Here is a 22,778-nt window from a genome sequence, read left to right as displayed (position 1 = left end):
AAAATACAATGTTGAATCCTGAACGGATGACTTCTGGGAAACATCCTTTACAACGAAACTTTTACAACGCAGTGCTATCACAATGCAGGTTTTACAATGAAAACCATTACAAAGCATTGCGCTGGGGGGCACTCTAGGATAGGGAATAGATTTAATTTACTATCCAACACCTTCCCTAGTGTCCACGGGGACTGGAGTTGGAATAGTAAATTAAACTATTCACTATCCAGCACCCCAAAGCACTATGCGTTGTAAAGGTTTGTGTTGTAAAACTGGCGTTGTAACAGCTTGCGTGGTAAAAGCATGCGTTGTAAAGTCATATATCCATGACTTCTTGTAGAAACAAACAAGTGCAAATATAAGTGTTCATGATCCTTAATGAATACCTCTTGAAAATAGTGCTCATGTTCATCGTTTAACAGCAGTGACTTTCTAGAATGCTTCTCTAACTCGAATTCATTCTTTCATCAACTCCAAGAAATAACAGAATGCAACGTTTCGAAATGATGGCAAGTCTTGGCTGCAACAGCGGTGATTGATGAGCTAGGATGCTATGGATCATGAGGAGCTTATGCACTTAGGGCTTGATTCACAGATTCTCTGGGGCGTATTTACAAGCCCCTTGTGTCTCATTTACGCCACCGTTGCGCCACTTTTGTGATGCAGCAGCGACGCAAATTCTGCGCCATGGTGCGGGTACTTACAACGTGACGCATCTGGGAGATGCAAAAACCACAGTTGATGGACAGAATGCAGAACAATGTCATACATTCACCCCCAGTACAGAGATCTGGGCCCAAATCCATCGTTTTTTTTAACTCTACACCACCCCAGTTCAGACATGGCCATATGCAAATCAGTCTGACCCTGTGCCTCATGGGAACAGTCCAGCCCGAACTGCCAAGCCATGCCTTCCCCGGACCGGAAACAAGCTCCCGAGGACCGGTTTCTGGTATTCCAGCCGTCTTCAGCCCGGCTTACTTGAATTCAGTGGTGTGGAGTGCATGGGACTCACGTCTAGCATACCCATCCCACTCGGGGTGACAAATGCAAAAACCACAGTTTTATTGAATTGATCTAGAAGATCCAGCCCAGGCCAAATTCTAGGTTTTAATCAAGAAACGGATTTTGGGAAAGGCGACATTCAGAATACTGATCTGGAAAGTCGCCCTGGAAGGTTTGCTTTGCAGTTAAAAAGCCCTGAAGAAGTCCCTCTTTGGGACGAAACGCGTCGGCTGTATGGTGCTTAACAATTGAAAATAAAGATTCTTTGAAGAAAAAACATCATCTCTCTGCAAATTGTTCATAACAATGTCAATTTAAATCATTTTTTCTTTGTGTGGTGCACCTTTGCGGTTGTTCATTTGCACTTGGATTCCTTAGGGAATAGGCACAGTTACGGTGGGTGCTAGACAGTGTGCACACAACCCCCTATTTGCAATTTGAGGGGAATATACTTTGTTGGGGAGAAAGGAAGTCAGGTGCTGTTAGTAGGTAGGGTCCATCGTTATGCCTTTGTTCTCATCCCTAAGTATTCCAAATGCCTGCCACCATTCACAAGTCTCTCGAGTCCTCAATATCCATGAGACAAGAAGTCCTTATCGTCTTCTCTGATTTGATTAGCACAAGACTTCCATCTGAGTCACAAGGGCTGTTTCTATGCTTTCCAAACACTGGTATCCTCACCAGCCATTTCTGATCCTGATGACACAGGCGTTCCACAGGTTAGAAAAACAAATTTCAGGGCAGTACCAGAACACACCGGTTCGCCTCAAATGCAACCTCAGTCTCCCTTTGAGCAAGCTTGTTTTTTTGCGTGATACTGAGAACGTTTTAAAACAACATTCTCTAAAACCAAACATGAAAGCGTATTAAAAAATAGTAGTAATATCAGGTGCTCTCATTTTTAAATTCTTGCACTGTTGACAAGACACATAACTACTACTAAATGTTCAATATTTTTGTCGACTTTATCAACAATGTAAAAAATTGTCTTATGAGCCCAGTCAATATACATGCTTTCCATTGCCACTCTGTAACACTGAACCATTGAATCTTTCAGTATCCCTGAAGAGTTACTGGTTTTGCTTATTCAGTTGTTTAAAAAACGTACTGATTAACAAATATCCTATTCCTTCCAGATTTCATCACGTAAGGCACTTTAAATACACTTTGCCACCATTGCCTCTTCACATGTCACCGCCACTGATGCTTTGCCACCCCCCCCCTTGTCATAGCCTATTAAAAAAGTATCAATAAATACAAAAGGTCTGACTTTTTATAGGTGGAAGTTCTTTCCCATCAATTGTCAAGGTTTTACATGTGGTTGTGGATGAGTGAATTGGTTAATGTAAGAAACTGGGTTATGAGTTGAGAAGGGTCAGAGTCTCACTCAAGTAATAAAAACAATCCTTGGTCAGGTGAACCAAAAAAGCTCTCAATAAACCTGTGCTTAGACCTCTGGTAGTTTGGCATAAAAGCAGTTAGGTATAACTTAGAGGTAATGGTTAAGTGTTTATGCAGCAGTGAAAAAATAATAAAGTTTAAACGCAACACAAGAAAAATCCCAAACTAATTTAGGAAAATCGAGCAAAATATAATCAATGAAAATACACTGAAATGTGAAAAATCCAATTAGTAGAACCCGAGATGTGAATTTTTAAAGTTCCCAGTAGATTAGTGCCATAAGCTCAAAGTTACAATAATGGATGATCTGGTCACGCTAGACAGGGTCAAAGTCAAAAGTTGAGCACGGGTCTGATACACGCACCAGATGTGTCTCAGTGTAAAGTTTTCCCTTCTAACCTTGTCCAGTTTTCATGTGAGAAGCACCCGGCAGCGATGTCGAAGGCAGCCAGACAGCAGGCTGGATGCAAAAAGGAGTTAATTGAGAATGGGTTGCTTCCCCAGTCCTCGATCAGAGCCCCACATTGGCAGTGTGGTCCTCTTTGGCGTGAAGAGCTGATGAATGATCTGAAATTTATGCTGGTGAGAAATGCAGGGCAGTTATTATCGAGGCCAAGAGCTCCAGGTAGGTAAGTCTGCGGCTGTTGCTGGAAAGGTCTTGTAGGCAGTCAAATGCGAGTGAAGCCTTGGCATTAGTAAAATCCACTTGTGTTTGCAAGGGGAAGGCGACTGGTTTTTTCAACACAAAGACCCCAGGGCCTCTTAGTTTTTCACCTGGAGTGCAGTTCTTGCAATTTTGAGGTTGTAGGAGTACACTCCAAAACCAACAAAGGGCTCAAGACAAGGGGAGTGACTTATTGGGCATTAGAACGCAGTCCAACAAAGGCCAACATCAGGTTTCAAGAAGGTCCAGTTGGTACTGGTCAGCTGAGCAGGGATATGCCTCTAGAAGCTTGTTGTGTCCCTGCAGCTCAAACAGAAGGTCAGCCAACTGAAACTTGGAGTAGCTTCTATGGTCCTGGGTTCAAGGCAAGCAGATGCAGTCTTCCTTTAGTCTTTGGACAGCAGAGCAGTACTTCCTCTAAGTCTTCAAGACCAGGAGAGTTCCGCTGAGTGGTTCTGCGATGCCACTTTTATTCGAAGTACTGGCCTGTGTGTGGGGGGTATGTGTATCCTTAAACTGGCCCTGGTCAGTTGTTCCCTCTTCTCTGGGCTTGGCTGTAATCTGTCAAGGGAAGTAAAGAGCAAACAGTCCAAGGTGTGGATTGCATTTGCCAGTGACAGGGCAAGCATCTTCAGAAGTCAGGAAGGGTGTGGGTTCAGCTTCCAGGCTAACCTTTGAAGTTCACAAAGGGCTAAGTAAAATCCCCCAGGTCATCCTGTTCAATAGAGGAACACCTTGGCCTAGGATGAAGGCCCTTTTGTTCCTGCTCTGAAGGAAATGCAGATCACACCAACAGAAGGGCCATTAATAGTCATGTGATCCTGGACGGCAGAAAAGCATATTTGATTTAAGCAGAAAAATGCAAAGTTTCTAAAAGTTGCATTTTCAGAATAGTGACTTGAAATTCAACTTTACCATTAAAGAGAATTTTAGACTCCAATCAAATGAGTGGAAGAGGCATTTCTTTATCTGCTCCCAAACTGAAGGTCTCACTTATTAAATGCAATATGGTAGCCAAGTGTGAGTCTACAGGGGATTTAGCCTTCCTTCAGTGAAAAGCAACTTTGTTTGATTTTCACTGCAAGGACATATAAAACATAAGTGCACATGTACTGCTTTTTATATATCATGCACACTGCCATATAAGCCTGTTAGACCTGACAGCCTTTGGGTGGTCTTCCCCAAACTATTTGCCTGTTTGCCTCAACTTTTTGTGGATCTCCTTTTGTTGGCCTGAGGACTCTGAGCACTTTAGCACTGCTAACCAGTGCTAAAGCGCATGTTAGTCTCCTCTATAACATGGTTTGATTGACTGATCTACAATTGGCATAAATAATGTATCCTTGAGTCCCTAGTAGAGTGAACTGCATGTGCCCAGGGCAGTAAATTAAATGATACTACTGGGTCTACAGCACTGATTGTGCCTCCCACAACATTAGCACTTTGAACCTGTCTCAGGCCTGCAGCTGCAGAGTTTATGTGTGCAGTTTTATTGCCTTGTCGATTTGGTATTGAAAACAGCTTGTCAAGCCTTTACCTCCCCTTGTATTACATGTAAGTAACCTCTGAGGTAGTCCCTAGATAGCCCATAGGGCAGGTTGTTGGATCATCATGGGGTAGGACGAGTACTTTTAAGTTTTAGATGTGCTGGTAGCAAAAGCTTCCAAATGATTTTTCACTACTATAAGACCACCCCTCTCATGGGTTAACAGGAATTCCTTATCACACTTATAAGCTGCAATTCCTGTTAATTCCTGATTGAGAAGGAGTAACCCTGTCATGTTTCTTATCGGTGGAATGGTAATAATAAATTCTTGTTGCTGGTAAAGTTGAATTTATCACTATGGTATAGTTGAATTTATCACGACCATTTTAAAAATGCTACTTTAGAAAGACTACAATTTTTTTCTGCCCTTAGCTCTGTGTGCCTGTAGCCTGTCTCCAATACACGTCTAAGGTCGATGACAGCTGGACTTTCTGTATTTCTCTAGACAGCCACACACAAAGGGAACTTAGGTGTGACTGATGGGCAATCCACATCTTCCTGGGCCATCCTGGGCAGGATGGGAGGGTGGAGCTGACACTTACACCTGCATAGGTTGTGTCCTGCCCCCACACAAAGAGCTAAATGCCCTAATATAGTGAGTCTGGAGCCAGAGCTGGGAGGGGGGACCTCTGTGCCCCTCAAATCCCCTCTTTGAAGGCACCTCCACTTCATAAGCACAACTGGGTATAAGTACTACGTTTCTGACCCCACCAAATCAGATACTACTGGACCTATTAAGAACTCTATAATAAAAAAGGGGGACCCCCTCTAACAATACTTTAGGCCAGGGAAAAGAGGGGAGTTAAAGTCTATTCAATATTAGATATTTCCCTCATAGCCTATATCTCATTTTCATTTAAACATTGTTCATATTGACTTGAACAAACATCAAAATACAACAGTGACACATGCAATCATCTTATTGTTATTTTTATTCCATCAAAACTTTCTTCTCTTTTTTTAAAACATATATTTTTTTCTTCTTTTTAGACAATTATTTATAAATACATAATATACATAAGCATTTCTTAATTTTACATGGTTATAAATCCATCCTCATTGATAAGACTTCAGATAAAAAAAAAGTATACATAAAAAGACATAACAAAATAAATTCTATTTTAGAAAAAAACACATACAATATCCCTGGTTAGAATTGAATAAATACAACCATACGGCAATCATTCAGATTCATCCACTTTCACACCAGCCACAAACATCCAATATCTGTACACAGTTGAGTACAATGTGTGATCAGGAAAATCCCAACCACAACTAGAACCACAGTACACAGCATGGGGTTCCACGCAAGGTCGACACGCGTTTCGGTGGGGTTGAGATGTTGAGACCACCTTCCTCAGGATCTATCCAGATAACTGCTCTAAACTTGCAATGACCAGGGAATCTATAAATACATAGAGAGGACACTCTTGTATCTATACAAAACCACATCATTCTTAAATAAGGCTATGAGGGAAATATCTAGTATTGTATAGCCTGTTAAGAACTCTGCCAGGAGGAAGGATTGCAGTGTTGCTACAAAGACTGCCTCTCTGCTGAACTGCTGCTCTAGAAGAATTGCTTTTCAGCTGTGGTCCCCTGTTGCCTGGTATCCTCCAAGGTCATCTGCAAGGGAATGCTGGCTTGCCTCCTGTTTTAAGACTCAGGGATATCAAAGCCTTACCCCCTAATCCTGTGCGTGCGCCATTGGAAGTGGATACAGGTATTTGCTCCAGTGGAACTGACGCATCCTCTGCTGCATTAGCTGAATCGCTGCATCAATGCTGTAGCAGAAACAGAACCAGGGCATTGCACTGGGAACCAGTGAATTGCCATTGCCACTGCTGCAGTCGACACATCCTCTCATCTAACTGGAGAAACCCGGTTTTGAAACCAACCCATATGGGACCCGCTGCTTCTTTTTCTGAACTGGCGCATCGGCATTGTTGCATGGAGAAAATCAATGCATCACCTTGAATGAACCCTGCATCTCACTATTGCAACCAGGACCACAGTACTTTTGTTCATCGGACTTTGCGTGGTTCCTGTATCCAGCCCACATTTCATCGCGGTCAGCCTGAACCCAGCCAACCAGATAATCCTATAGGCGCTTATTGCTTCTAAGTGCTATTTTTCACTTTTAATCTTCAAAATATCATATCTTGACTTCTACTTATTGGATTTTATATTGTTTTGGTCATGTTTATTTATAAGAAAACATAATCTATTTTTCTAACCTGATGTGGGGTCTTTTTGTGGTGTTTTCATTATGTTACTGTTTGAAGTGTCGCACAAATACTTTGCCTCTGAAGTTAAGCCTGCCTTCTCCATGCTAAGCTATCAGAGGGTGAGCACAGGTTACTTTATGGTGTGTATCTGCCTTACCATGACTAGGAGGACTGTGGTCTTTGCTTGGACAGGGTGCATACCTCTGCCAGTCAGAAACCCAATTTCTAACATTGCATTTGGAGCCTACATTAGGGGTGACATATAAGTATTAAATTAGTCCTGGCAAAAGGTTTAGTTTGATAGGTCGAATGGCAGTTTTAAACTGCACTACAAGCTGTAGTGTCGGGTCTGTGAAATGTTTTACAGTGATACTTTAGTGGGCATTACAGTGAGTGCTGCAGCCTACTCGTAGCATTTCCTTTGCAGCCCCTTGGTGCATGCAGTGCCATATAAGAGTGCCATATATTTCCCACTGGTTAGCAGGAGTTTAGTGTGCCGAGTCCTAATACCAACAAAAATGGGGCCATCAGAAAAGTGGGGTAGTGAAGACAAAAATTCTGGGGGAATACATGCAAAAGATGGCCATTTCCATCACAGAAATTGAGAAGAAATCAATGGGGGAATGACTATGTCAGTGAGTGCATCAAAAGAAAAAATGAGTGAATGCACTCCTGGGTAAATGGCTGCATGCAAGGATAAATACATGGATGCATGAGATGTATGCAGGTATTGATGACTGCATGAGGGATTCATCAGTTCATAAGTTGTCAATCACCTTGTATTCCTTTCATGTACTCCCTCATCTATCCTGTGCATCTTTGACAATCATCCCCTCACCCATTCAGATAAACATAGACTCTGCAGTCTGTAAAGAAGCACTTCCATACCTAGCAGTACTCCAATGCTTGATGATTATTGTGGATCTTGTCTTATTCCTATGCACTAACCATCTATTCTTTATAAGGGAACCTAATAGAATATTTAGAAAAAGTACCCTAATTTAAGTGACCGTATTTATAATGAAATATTAACTGCGGGTTCTAGTACAACGTCTAATAAGTTTTGCTAAGTTTTAATTTGACTTCCCTGTGCTATGATATGAGCATTAGCGAGAGAAATGCTAAGTAAAATTGTTCTGCCTTAGAAAAATGTTATTGTAAGAAAACCTAATACTGTGTGTCCTTGCTTTTAATTTAATTCATCTCTGGATTTCAGATTTAGTAGCGTGCTACTGCTTTCCCTCATTTGCATTCATGACTGAATTTGTCAAAGTAAATCGGTGCTTAATTTCGGAGTGAACATAAAACCTAAATGACTTTCATCATTTACTATTGTCTTTCTAATTTTTTAATAGATTACATACTACAGTCTATTCAATCTGAATTTGACTTTTACCTAATGCCATCGTCTTGATGCATGTACATTCACAAATAGCTATAAAGCACAACTGTTAAGTCAATAGTGTTGTTAAGCACTTTGCTATACCCATAGAATAATGCTAGTTTTGAAGTTACCAGACACCAAGTAGGATGGTAAAATTAACTTTTTTTTCTACATTTCTCTAGTTCTTGAATATTAATTCACTACAAATGTGCCTTCAAAACTAAACCAATCTCAGAATAAGATGCCAGTCTTTAAAAATGCAATACAAACAGCTTTTTAAATATTGCACCGAAAAAAAAGTCAAATTATTTTCTTCAATTTATTATGCGCCAAAACAATCATAAGGACTCTCAAAGACAAACTAGTGGGTTAATCAAAATACACATTTTGTTTTTTGCTAATCATATTAATATGAGTATGGGTAAAGAAATAAATAAGTTGGTTAAGAGGGAAAACACCCAGAGAGACAGAGTACAGCGTTCTATCATTGTATCCTATGCTTGGACAATTACTTCTTCCCAATCCAGGACAGAACTTCAAGCTCCATTCCATACCAGACCCCCACACATGGTCCAAAGTGTAACAAAATCTGAGATTTCATGCCCCTCTTAAGTTGTGAGAAAATAAGATTGGCAACACACATTCAGTTTAAAGTAGTGAGTTAAACGCACACAAAAATGCACATCCATTTGCAAGACTGACCAATAAAAATTGACACTCTGAAAGAAATGTTAATAGTTAGGAAAAGCAACATGGATATATAAATAGGAACAGTGAGAAGCTGCATGAATTTTCGGTAGGCTGAATGGCTATACAACATTACGCTCAGGTAATACAAAATTGCACCACTCCAATTTTTACTACAAATTGTACCCATTGTAATAAAAAATCCACTAACTGAGAAATACTACCTGCATCAGTCTGCACGGGCCTGCTTCCACTTGCACTCCCTCTTCCAACTTTTGCTGTCTGTAAGACGTGAGATCACCCCATCCACTTATGCCACCCCTCATTGACTAGCGTCCTTACTTGGAAAGGTGCATCAGATCAAAAGTCCTGGAAGCCCATGAGACTTTCATCTTAGACCACCCTGCCTATACTAAGTTACTAGCAAGTGCAAACCCTAGATCACTGGTCTTATCCCCACATATTTATCAATCCCCCATAATCACATGCTAATGCCTTTTGAATGACAGGTTCATTATCAAAAGCCTGCAGCACATTCAAAACCTTATTGCAGAAGAGTTATACAGTTCACTGCCATCTAAATATGTACATTTCTCCGAAATAGCTACCATACGATTCACAAACATGAACTATGGACAGGGCTTGCTGTCATCCATCATGAAATAATCATCTATCCATGAGCAATGTTCTCAACAAGCTGATATATGTAATAATCACACACTCTTAAAAATGACCAGATGTAGAACTTAAAATGTTGATAAACTACAGGCTAAGTTCATGACTACCTTACATCCTAATGGTAATGGAAACAATTGCATACATTGAACTCTCAGTCTACCTGGAACTACTGAATGACTTCAAGTATGGTTTATGACTAGTGGCACTGGAATCTTGTTGGCTAACTTCACTGAGTAACTCCTCTCTGCCCCAAACCAATACTTGATTTGAGGTTCATTCTATGAAGTCTCCGAGCAGTTTTTGATACCATTGACCTCAATGTGCTGATCCACCACCTAACATTATTTTACTATAATCCTGTGGTCCACCCTTACCTACTTCTTATCCATTGTTAACGCTGGCACCTAGCAACCCGAAAGAGGTATGATCTGTCTTTCTAAAAATCTTAATGAGTTCCTGTATGGAAAACATTGCAGGCATGGTTTCCATTTTGGAAGCCCATGAGGTTTCAATCATCTAAACATTAATGGCAGCAGCAGGTTGGAAGAGGGATCTGTGACACAACCACAAGATGCGAGCAGAGAGCTTATCCAGGATTAGATTCCACTACACACACTTTATGTTAATGGCCGGAAAGCTGAGATTCTGCTTGTGGGCCAAGTGGCTCACTAGAACCAGCTTAGAAAGTGTGCAACCGTAGCATACTATCTAACTCCTTTCAGGCTATTCACAAAGTCAACTCACACTTGTGTCTGGAGATATTACCATAATAATGAAATGCATTGATGTATTTCACATCTGGTTCTGTGATGGTAAAGTTAATGTTACCAGCTCATTTTGGAATGAGACTTGCAAAGTACTATGGGGCCGTTTTTGCACCATGGTGCGCCACATTGTAAATGCGGCGCATCCATTATGGCGGAGTTGTGGCGCACAATAACTGGCGCATCCCTGCTGATTTGCAGGGATGCGCCTGTTATTGTAAATATGCCCCTTTGTGTGGGAAAGAAGGTCGAGTTTTTGCTACAATATATGGACATTGCAGCCTAGTGGAATGAATAATCCTCAATGTTGCATTGATTTCTAAATCAATTATTGCCCCGAGTGGCGAACGAGATGCTCAATTCAACATATCAATTGAGCCAGTGACTGGGTCAGAACTTTATATAGAGAGAGAGACAGAGAGAGAGAGAGAGAGAGAGAGTTTTTCTTCCCTAGAGGTCCTAGTCTGTTGGTTTCTGCTAATCTCTGTTTGGTAGTGTTTCTTGTCCTTTGGTCCTGGTTGTTCCCGTCTTCTAGCTCCATAGATGCACACTTTATCACAGGGCATAAACATGGGATGTTTGCTTCCATCTGAAATACGCTGGATCTCTGACTGTTGCTCCCAGGTCCAGAGAACAAAGAATACACTCCAAATCAAAAATAAGTAACTATCAAAGCAGAGGGTGCAATGCCAGTGTTTTTATTTTGAGTGTAGGGGAAACAGTTTGTAATAATATATGTTTATTTAAAACCTGTACCCTTCAGGTAGCCAGTGTGCACCTGGGCAAATAACGAATCATTTGAAAGTAATCTATATATATCACCAGTGTGCTTGATGAAACAACAATATAAGTGCTTACAAATTATATTATAAAATGCACAACTGAATGGGTTAAACTGGCACGAGTTTATTGGAAACAGCTCGTGCGGAATCTAACTTCTTGAATCATTGTCAGTTTATTCCTTCTGCAAGTAAGCAACTGTTTCTTGCATAAGCACTTTCACCTTTATTCACTTAGCTGCAGCCAAAAATACTTCTGTCAAAACAGTGTATTCAGTTAAATGAGAATTGCTTCTTGTTTTAACGTTTGCATTGTAAAAATGTGCAATGTATAACGTATTTTTAATCAGGCCTTTTGCTGAGATTGTTAAAAATAGAAATGGCGGGTCACTTTGGTGAAGCTAGGAAGTAACATTGTTTAAGAAAATAATGAGTCGACTATATTATTGGGTGTACTATATAAAAGAATCTGCAATGTAATGAGCATTTTTTCAAAAATAACTTAAGTTACTTAGTTTTGATGCGATATAATTTGAGATACAGAGTTGAATGTTTATTCCTGATTAAGCACTGCATCTGTAGTTTCCTTTTACTTTTGGATGTGACAAGAATAATGTTTCCTCAAATTGTTCTCCAACGAAAGAAAAGATTGTTTCTTCAGAAAAGCTTTATGCAGTCTTTGAGGTAAATTAAGAATAGTTTGTCATTGTTGTGAGTTATGAAATATTGCAGCCACTCATAGCACGTTTTTCTATGTGTTGGATGTAACGAAATATATAATAAGTTTGAATCATTTAATAAATGAACGGATTTTTTTCAAGATGTGACTGGTCCAAGGCTTTTTTCATAGGTTGTGTGCCCATTGAAAATAACTGCCACTTTACAGAAAAGAGGTTTTTTGACATACAATCATTCGTTTTCAGATGTAAGGATTGAAGCTGTGTAACAATCAGAGTAGATAGATCATGTGGTTGAGCATAGTAGGGACCTCAGTGATCCTGAAACAACAGAAGAGACAGGCAGCAGTGTACCTTTTCAGACGTATGTGTTACATGTCAATTAATGATTACAACGGAAGAACCTGCCTGATACGGTGATCAGCATAGATTTAGAACAGGGTTGTGTACCTGATTAGATACTTTGTAATCTAGGGAAAGTCACCAAAGTTCTCCCTAAAACCCACCACCGATTCACATGTTCAGTCAAAGTAATTGTTTCACACAAGCTGCTGTCACTACTACAATAAATAATAAGTAACTGCATGCAGGAAGATGTGGGTGGGATCTTAAAAAAAAAGATAAAATCCTTAAAGGTGAAATTTTCCAGCACTAAAATGCCCCAAATGATTGCTTATTCATAAATATTTCTGCATTAGCTATATTAAGATGTTTTACGTTTGGTAATTACATTTCAGTTCGAAATAGCCATGGGGGACACTGCTATTGCCCTTCCAGTTCCTCACACACCTTCCTAAAATTTTTTTCGGTTGTGTACTGGTCCACCTTCCTTAGCTTTAGGATACCTACATGAGCCTATATTTACCAGCTGTTTGGAACACTCACAAACCAGCAATGTATATCAAATTCAAGAGCAGGGTCATGTTTAAGGCTTCTAAATCTATTTCCTTAACTTTTCTGAGTTAGGAGGAGGAGTGATTCGCCCTCAATTATTCATAGTGATAGAGGTAAGGCGAGATCATGCTCGCAAAACATGCTATATTAAGTTTCTAAATTAGAGTGAACTATTTACTGACCATCTATGAACCCAAAAAAACATTCGTTCAAGCCACTGGGCATATCCCCGATGGAAATGCAATTATAGAAAAGAAATGGGAGGACAATAGTTTCCTAACCAAAAGCCATCTTTAAGAATGCTTCAAAAGCTGCTTAAACCTACAGTAGTCTTCCATGTGCTATATTGAATTGCCTTGCATTCATTGTGCAATTTTTCCTGCTAAAGCGGCGATAATTTTATCGCCCTATTACCAAGCTGTCGCTAACACCAGTTAGCGACAGCTAGTAGGAGATAGCGATCGTCTTTGGGCCTGCTTTGCATGTCAGCGATATTTATCGGTAATGACATGCAAAGTGGGCGTGCCAAGATGTTAGCGACTGGAAACAGTCGCTAACATCGCTATCTCCTATTACCTAATTTTGGAAATATTCGCGCTAAGCGCGAATATCTCCAAAAGCTAACGCCTGCCCAGAGCAGTTCTTAGCCATGTTATCCAATGATAGGTGGATAACATGGCTAAGAGCATTAGCTCGGTAATGCATGAATATCGCTGACTTTTCAGCGATATTCATGCATTTCGGCCGATTTTTATCGCTTTTGAGATAAACCTGGATAATAGCAAGGTTTATCTGCGATAAAAATCGGCGGAGCTCGGCAAAAATAATATTGCCGCTAAGCCAACATAGCGATAATTATCGCTAGTTGTTGGTAATATGATCCCTCGTTGGCTATCTTCACTGAGTAACTCCTCTCTGCCCAAAACCAATACTTGATTTGAGGTTCATTCTATGAAGTCTCCGAGCAGTTTTTGATACCATTGACCTTAATGTGCTGATCCACCACCTAACATTATTTTACTATAATCCTGTGGTCCACCCTTACCTGCTTCTTATCCATTGTTAACGCTGGCACCTAGCCACCCGAAAGAGGTATGATCTGTCTATCTAAAAATCTTAATGAGTTCCTGTATGGAAAACATTGCAGGCATGGTTTCCATTTTGGAAGCCCATGAGGTTTCAATCATCTAAACATTAATGGCAGCAGCAGGTTGGAAGAGGGATCTGTGACACAACCACAAGATGCGAGCAGAGAGCTTATCCAGGATTAGATTCCACTACACACACTTTATGTTAATGGCCGGAAAGCTGAGATTCTGCTTGTGGGCCAAGTGGCTCACGAGAAACAGCTTAGAATGTGTGCAACCGGAGCATACTATCTAAGTCCTTTCAGGCTATTCACAAAGTCAACTCACACTTGTGTCTGGAGATATTACCATAATAATGAAATGCATTGATATATTTCACATCTGGTTCTGTGATGCTAAAGTTAATGTTACCAGCTCATTTTGGAATGAGACTTGCAAAGTACTATGTGTGGGAAAGAAGGTCGAGTTTTTGCTACAATATATGTACATTGCAGGTTAGTGGAATGAATAATCCTCAATGTTGCATTGATTTCTAAATCAAGTACTGCCCCGAGGGGCGAACGAGATGCTCAATTCAACATATCAATTGAGCCAGTGACTGGGTCAGAACTTTATATGAAGAGAGAGAGAGAGAGAGAGAGAGAGAGAGAGAGAGAGAGAGAGCGAGAGAGAGAATTTTTCTTCCCTAGAGGTCCTGGTCTGTTGGTTTCTGCTAATCTCTGTTTGGTAGTGTTTCTTGTCCTTTGGTCCTGGTTGTTCCCGTCTTCTAGCTCCATAGATGCACACTTTATCACAGGGCATAAACATGGGATGTTTGCTTCCATCTGAAATACGCTGGATCTCTGACTGTTGCTCCCAGGTCCAGAGAACAAAGAATACACTCCAAATCAAAAATAAGTAACTATCAAAGCAGAGGGTGAAATGCCAGTGTTTTTTTTTTTTTTAAATCTTTATTGACATGAAGGCAGAAGATATATTCACAATATCATATTCAAAGGCCAGTGTCATATTAGCATCAGTTAATGTCAAGATAAACGGATAAAACAAATCACATTCTGGTATGGGGCATTTATCTTCCCATTATGGACATGGATGGATATTATCAGCGACCATTTCGCACAGATTTTATCTCACATTTATAACAAACCCATTGTTCATTCTGTGATCTGTCCACCTTCAGCACAGTTATCCATTCCTAGCAAAGTCAACTAACAGAAAAAAGAAAAACAATAAAACCCTACTATTGTCATCACTCAGTAGAAGGTTGTACCCGCACAAAGCCAGTTATTAGCCACTGCACATGATCAGCACGTTATCAAAGGTATTGTCACACTCTTGCGCCACCCCAGCACGAACAAGAACTCATTTTTTACGCCCGCACTTCCTAGTCCTCCTCCTCCTCTGAGTCCAAATCCTCGTCTTCCGGTAAGGGTTCACATGGTTCTCCCCTGTATTCGTTCCAGGGCGTCCACACCTCATTCCATTTACGGGGGCAGGCTCGTAGCACGTAGACCGCCCTTTCCTTTACCATTAGTAGGTCCATATTCCTGATCCACCCAGCAACCGTAGGCAACTCCGGGGCACCCCATTTTTGTGCAATGTCTCGCTTGGCCACTGTCACAGCCAACGTGACCCATAGCTGTCCATACCTGTCCAGGTCATTAGGGTCCCAAATGTTCAATAGGCACTTACGGGGTTCAGGCAGGATTGATAGTTTAATGGCCTGGGAGACTGTGCGCATAATTTGCTTCCAAATGTCTTGGATCAGTGGGCAGTCCCATAGTGTGTGGAACAGAGTTCCCTCCTCCCCGCAGCCCCTGAGGCAGAAGGGGTGTGGCGCCCTCTGTATTCTGTGAAGAAGTGTTCTGGTGTAGTAAGTGCGATGTAATATCTTGAGTTGCACTAACCTGAACCTAGCCGAAATGCCTACTTCCCTTGGTGATGCAAGCGCCTCGTTCCACTCTGAGTCATCCATTTCTCCTAGTTCCCCAACCCATCTCTCTCTAAGTTTCTGTGTAGGGTCTGTCAGGTTGTTAACCAGCTTTTTATATGTGAGAGAGGTTGCCTTCTGTTCCATAAAATCCGTCAGTAGCCTATCCTCTAGTGGCGACGATTCTGGGAGTGCGGTGTCAGGTGGAATTGCTTGTAGTAGTGCGTGTCGGATCTGCACATATCTAAATGTTTTAGTGGGGCCCAAACCATATTGTTTCTGGAGCTGTGGAAACGCAACTACCGTGCCTTTGTCCCAAAGGTCTCCTACCGTTGAAATTCCTATGTGATCCCATTGTGCGAATCCCTTACAGGGCCTTAAGTTTCCTAGCGATTTTGTGTCCCACAATGGCGTCATCCTGGTGATTTTCCCCTTGAATGAAATGAAATGAAAGCAGGATTTGTATAGCGCATGGCTGCCCGTGAGCGTCCCAGCGCAGCCCTTCCAACCCAGTCGAGATGGTGCTGCATGCCATAATGCCGCCGTATGATACGTCGGTCCGAGTAGGTTCTTAACTTGCGAGAAATTATACAGCACCGAGAGCATGCCGTCCGTCCCCAACTGTGACCAGTCCGCCTTGTACGCGGGGTCTCTCCGTGGGACGTGGATCCAGTGATTAATTATCTTAAGTTGGGACGCCCAATAGTACAATTGAAGATTGGGTAACGCGATCCCCCTTCATACCAGCTTTTCTGCGCTATACGGGCTGGACCGTTGCTCCACAGTAAGTTAGATACTAGTGCAGCGACTTGTTTGAAGTAACGCGGTGCCACCACATAAGGGGTATTTTCTAGCACATAGAGAAATCTGGGGAGAGCCATCATTTTATATAATGCCGCTCGCCCAAGGAGGGTCAGTGGCAGGGTTGCCCAGTATTTAACATCTGCACGTAGGCGAGCCAGAGGTGGCATCAAGTTTTCGGCATAAAAGTCTGCTGCATTATTAGTGATGAAAATACCCAGGTATTTAAAGGAGGTGGTTGCCAACGTCAGGGGGCAGTCGTCCTGCAACAGTGGTTCCGGGCCGTTAAGCACGTATATTATTGATTTGGACCAATTCAGGGTGTACCCTGACGATTTTCCGTGCTCATCGCACAGAGTCAATAGGGCAGGGATTCCCTCGTTAGGATTAACCATGTAGATCAGCATATCATCCGCATACAGGGAAACTTTATCCTCCCATCCTTCCTCCCAAGTGATGCCCCGAAACAGTGGCGTTGCTCTGAGCAAGATGGCCAATGGCTCTAATACCAGCGCAAAGAGTAGGGGCGATAGCGGGCACCCTTGTCTTGTTCCGCGTCCCAATGGGAACCTTGATGAAATGTGACCATTTGCAACCACCTGTGCCACCGGTGATGTGTACAATAACCGTACCCACGCAAGATATTTCGGGCCGAAGCCCATACCAGCAAGGACTGCAAATAGATACTCCCATTCCACCAGGTCGAAAGCCATTTTGGCGTCTAGGGATAGAATTACTGCTTGTTCTGAAAGGAGATGTGCCCGTGCCAGCACCCCATGGACCCTCCGCAGATTCAGTGCCGTGCTCCTGTGTGGCATGAAACCCGATTGATCGGGGTGTATCAGGGTTTGTAGGTGCTGGGTCAAACGACTGGCCAGGAGTTTCGCCAGGATTTTTGCTTCTACATTAAGCAAGGAAATGGGTCGGTATGAGGTGCATACAGTCGGCGGTTTAGCTGGTTTAGGAATAGCTACTATTGTGGCCGTGCGCTGGTCAAGCGGGAGCTCCGCCCGCTCCACACTCTCAACATACATATTTAGCAGGGGCTTGCTCAAAATGGAAGCCGTCGCTTTATACCATTCTATGGGTAGCCCGTTGGGCCCTAGTGCCTTGCCGGATTGCAACGCCTGTATTGCCAATTGGATTTTGTCCTCCGTCAAGTCATTGTCTAGTTCCTGCTGTGCTTCTTGCGAAAGCACGGGGATAGCAATGTGTTCGAGCGAAGCCTTCGCCTCCTGTTCCGTGACGGTCCGCACCGGGGTGTATATCTCCTGATAGTGGCGTGCTAGGGTGCGTACTATGTGTTCAGGGTGTGTCTGTAGCTGGCCATCATGTGCGTAGATTCTTTGTATCCCTCTATTACTGCCACCCCGCTTATCCAACCAAGCCAGCATCTTCCCAGCCTTGTCACCCACGTCATATATTCTGTGTGCGGTGTTTGCCAGATGTCCCCTAGTAGTTGTTGTGAGATGAGCCTGGTGCTGCTGCTGTCGGAGCTGCAGCATATGCGTTGTTTCAGGGGTGGGGTCCGACATGTGGGCGGTGTTCGCGGTGTATAGTGCCAACTCTAATTTTGCGAGTTCACTTCTGGAATCTCGTTTATGCCCTGTGATCGCTGCTATGGCTGCGCCGCGCAGGACTGTTTTGTATGCTTCCCAAAGGATTGAGGGCGAGGAAACTGTCCCTACAATCTCGTTAAAATAGTGCGTTGTGGCTAATATGAGTTTCTTTCTGATTCCAGGGACTGTTAAATAGTTGGGGTATATTGGATATATCCTGGCGCGCTTCCTCTCTTTGGTAGTAAGGTGGAGGGACACTGGGGAGTGATCAGATATGCCTCTGGGCAGAATTTCTAGTTTGTCTATTGATCCCAATCCCACCCCTAAAAATAAAAAGTAATCAATACGTGAGAGGCTGTTATGTGTAGAGGAGTAGTGCGTGTATTGAGTCGCCGTGGGGTTCAACTTACGCCATACATCTGTGAGACCCATTGCGCTCAGAAAACCAGGAAGCGTGGCAGCCCCTCTTGGGCGGTCTCGTAAGGGAAAAGTGTCCAGTAAGGGGTCCGATATTGCATTAAAGTCCCCCCCAATGATCATATCACCCTCTGGGAGGTCAAGGAGAAATTGCCCAAGCGCCGGCAATGCTGTAGAGTGGAGTGCCGGGGGGATGTATACGGATACCACACTGAGGGGTCTCCCCTCCCATTGGCCATGTATCGCCGCAAAACGACCCTGGTCGTCCGTCTTGCTGCTTTCAACCATAAAGGACGAGTTCTTTTTAAGGAGTATCCCAGTGCCCCTGGATCCCATAGTGAATTCTGCGTGTACTGCCATGGCATACCCACGTCATTCGAGTGCTTTGCATGTAGTCCCTGCCATGTGCGTTTCCTGAAGCATTACTAAATCAGGCCCGTGGCGTTTGACGGTTTGCAAGACCAAACCTCTTTTAATTTTGTCCCCCAGGCCTCTAACGTTCCATGTGAGCAGTTTCAGGGGGGGCACTACTGCCATTGCAGGGGCGCCCTCAGCGGGTGCATCTCGTTCCTGCTGAGCCATCAGGGCGCGCGACCAGTGTTACTAATGTGTGGCAGTGGGGTGTAACGTATATGCAGCGACGTGTGCTAGGGTACCAGGAGTGTAAGGCCTGCAGTAGGACCGTGTTCCACATGAAAGTAGTGATGACTAAGAACAATAACAGTAACATTACAACTTCTCCCCCCCACCCCCTCCCTGCTCCCCTGCACCGCGGACGAACTCCCGCCCGCATCCCCAACTTGGCAGAGTGCTTAATCCCATCCCCAACTATCTTACTTGCTTGTGGGGTTGGTGAGTCCCCTACAGGCACCGGCCAATGCCCGCCCTACTCAGCTCCATCAGCTTCAGGGTCCCAAAGGCTGCAAGTGTGTTGTCCCTTACGCAGCATATTCAATCAAACCCTGACAGGCTGTCCTGAATCAAGTGGGTCCCTTTCAAGATCAGATTCCAGTCCTGCGGCGCCTTCCTCGTTCGTGGGACTACTGGACGGGGGTTCCGCTGGCCTTCCGTTGCGTTGGTTCTGGCGGTCCCTGTGAGTGCGCTGGGGTTGGCCCACCTGTCTCCATCCATCAAGCCATTCCTGTGCCACTACCGGCGTATCAAAAAACCACGTTTTCCCGTTGGCTACAATCCGCAATTTGGCGGGGAAAAGCATCGAGTATGGTAGGCCTCTGTCACGTAGCGTCTTTTTCACTTCAGTGAATGATTTCCGGCGCCTAGCCACCTCCGCCGTGTAGTCCGGAAAGAAGGCCAAAGTCGAGTTCTGAACTTTTACAGGTGGTGAGACCCTCGCCGCTTGCAGGATGGCGTCCCTGTCTCTAAAATTAAACAGTCTAGCTAGTACAGGCCGTGGTGTGGCTCCTGGCTTGGCCGCACCGCCAGGAACCCGGTGCGCCCTTTCAACAGAGAAAAAGTGTGACAGGCCTTTAGGTTGTAGCTTGTTTTTGATGAGGTCTTCGACGTACAAATCCATTGCACCTTTTCCCTCCGATTCCGGAAGGCCTAGGATGCGGACATTGTTTCTCCGGGAGCGCCCTTCCTGATCGTCAAGCTTGTCCTGTAGTTGTTTAGTGACTTTTTCCATTCGTTCCATCGCTACTTGTAGGTCTGAAGTGTCCTCAATGAGCGATTTTGTAACCACCTCCACCTGAGACACCCTTTCTGACATTTTCTTAAAGTCCGCTCGTAGCAGATTAACTTCGGAAGAAATGGAGCCCACCGTTGTTTGTACCTCGGAGAGGGTTTTCATAATGTCCTCCAAGGTCACCTTTTTAGTCCCGTCTGTGTCTGGAGCTGCGCCTGCGGAGTGTCGCCCGCCACTCTGAGAGTGTCCGTGTTGGCTGTATGCAAATTTGTCGAGTTTCGCCTGTGTCGACGCACTCCTTGTACCCTTGCCTGCCATGGCGTTGTGCTTGTGAATGTATAGCTTGCTCTTGGCGGTATCCTCAGTACCACGCGTCAATGAGCTGCGCGGTCCCCTCGGGTGTCAGGTGGTGTGCAGTTGGGTGGGCGCCCCACTGGTTCCAAGAGCTCGGTCTGTCTCCCACAGGGCCCGGGCGCGCTTCAGTCGGCTGCCTCGATGATCAGCACGCCGGTCCCAGCGCTGCACCTGTGCGGCCTGCCGCGTGGCCACCCCGGCCCCTCGTGTTCACTTTATTGTGCCCTGCCTCGGTGCTCCAGTGTCTCTTCGTCGATCCCCTGGTAGGGGTCGGACCTCTACCGTGCAGCAGGAGGGCACCCCAGTTTAGCAGCGCTAGGGAGCAACTGCTCGGTCAGCCACGGCGCTGCCCGCCGGGTCGGCCACTACTATGGTTATCCCCAGCGTGACCAGCGCCTTCAGGACGCTCCCTCAGGATGTTCTCCCTGCGCCAGGATTCAGGGGCTCAGTCCCGTCCCCCGTTAGTCTTGAGTGAGGACTCAGAGATTAATGTCACTGCGGGGGGACGGCAGTGCCCCCGGCGCGATCGGCCTCACCCCGCAGCGCGAGTGTTGTGCCTGAACGTCTGCTCTTCCCAATATGGCGCCGTCCGAGACCCAGGGATATCTCCGTCTGCGCTGGTACTTGCGCTTTGTTTTAATGGTTTACGCAGCCAGTCCTTGATGCGGCAGTCCTTCTTGCCCTCACGGGGGTTCACGCCAGCAATGCGGAGCGTTGGAGCAATCCTTGTCTCCGTGTCTAGAAGGGGCCGGCTGATGCCACCGCGCCCATGCCGAACAGGATGTACTTCCGCCCGGGCCCGCCAGTTACGCCAGGTGGGTGCGGCCAGGCAGTCACAGGCCCCAGCGCGTCGCTTCAGGACGGAGCAGTTCCCGGCATCCGATTGCCGCAGGGACCGGATTAAACAGCGCCGCTCGGGCCCCCGAGCCGATGCCGCTACTTCGGGCGGGCGATAATGCGGATAGATGGACGGATTTCAATGCGGGCCGCTATGCCTTGGGGAGCTCCCGCTTCAAGCTGCCGCCATGCTTGGCAGTTGGCCACGCCCCCCCCCCAGTGTTTTTATTTTGAGTGTAGGGGAAACAGTTTGTAATAATATATGTTTATTTAAAACCTGTACCCTTCAGGTAGCCAGTGTGCACCTGGGCAAATAACGAATCATATGAAAGTAATCTATATATATCACCAGTGTGCTTGATGAAACAACAATATAAGTGCTTACAAATTATATTATAAAATGCACAACTGAATGGGTTAAACTGGCACGAGTTTATTGGAAACAGCTCGTGCGGAATCTAACTTCTTGAATCATTGTCAGTTTATTCCTTCTGCAAGTAAGCAACTGTTTCTTGCATAAGCACTTTCACCTTTATTCACTTAGCTACAGCCAAAAATACTTCTGTCAAAACAGTGTATTTAGTTAAATGAGAATTGCTTCTTGTTTTAACGTTTGCATTGTAAAAATGTGCAATGTATAACGTATTTTTAATCAGGCCTTTTGCTGAGATTGTTAAAAATAGAAATGGCGGGTCACTTTGGTGAAGCTAGGAAGTAACATTGTTTAAGAAAATAATGAGTCGACTATATTATTGGGTGTACTATATGAAAGAATCTGCAATGTAATGAGCATTTTTTCAAAAATAACTTAAGTTACTTAGTTTTGATGCGATATAATTTGAGATACAGAGTTGAATGTTTATTCCTGATTAAGCACTGCATCTGTAGTTTCCTTTTACTTTTGGATGTGACAAGAATAATGTTTCCTCAAAGTGTTCTCCAACGAAAGAAAAGATTGTTTCTTCAGAAAAGCTTTATGCAGTCTTTGAGGTAAATTAAGAATAGTTTGTCATTGTTGTGAGTTATGAAATATTGCAGCCACTAATAGCACGTGTTTCTATGTGTTGGATGTAACGAAATATATAATAAGTTTGAATCATTTAATAAATGAACGGATTTTTTTCAAGATGTGACTGGTCCAAGGCTTTTTTCATAGGTTGTGTGCCCATTGAAAATAACTGCCACTTTACAGAAAAGAGGTTTTTTGACAATCATTCGTTTTCAGATGTAAGGATTGAAGCTGTGTAACAATCAGAGTAGATAGATCATGTGGTTGAGCATAGTAGGGACCTCAGTGATCCTGAAACAACAGAAGAGACAGGCAGCAGTGTACCTTTTCAGACGTATGTGTTACATGTCAATTAATGATTACAACGGAAGAACCTGCCTGATACGTTGATCAGCATAGATTTAGAACAGGGTTGTGTACCTGATTAGATA

Source organism: Lissotriton vulgaris, chromosome 4_1 (assembly GCF_964263255.1).
Source record: "Lissotriton vulgaris chromosome 4_1, aLisVul1.2, whole genome shotgun sequence".
Taxonomy (NCBI): domain Eukaryota; kingdom Metazoa; phylum Chordata; class Amphibia; order Caudata; family Salamandridae; genus Lissotriton; species Lissotriton vulgaris.
The sequence above is the reverse complement of the archived record's forward strand: the minus strand, read 5'-3'. Positions refer to the sequence as shown.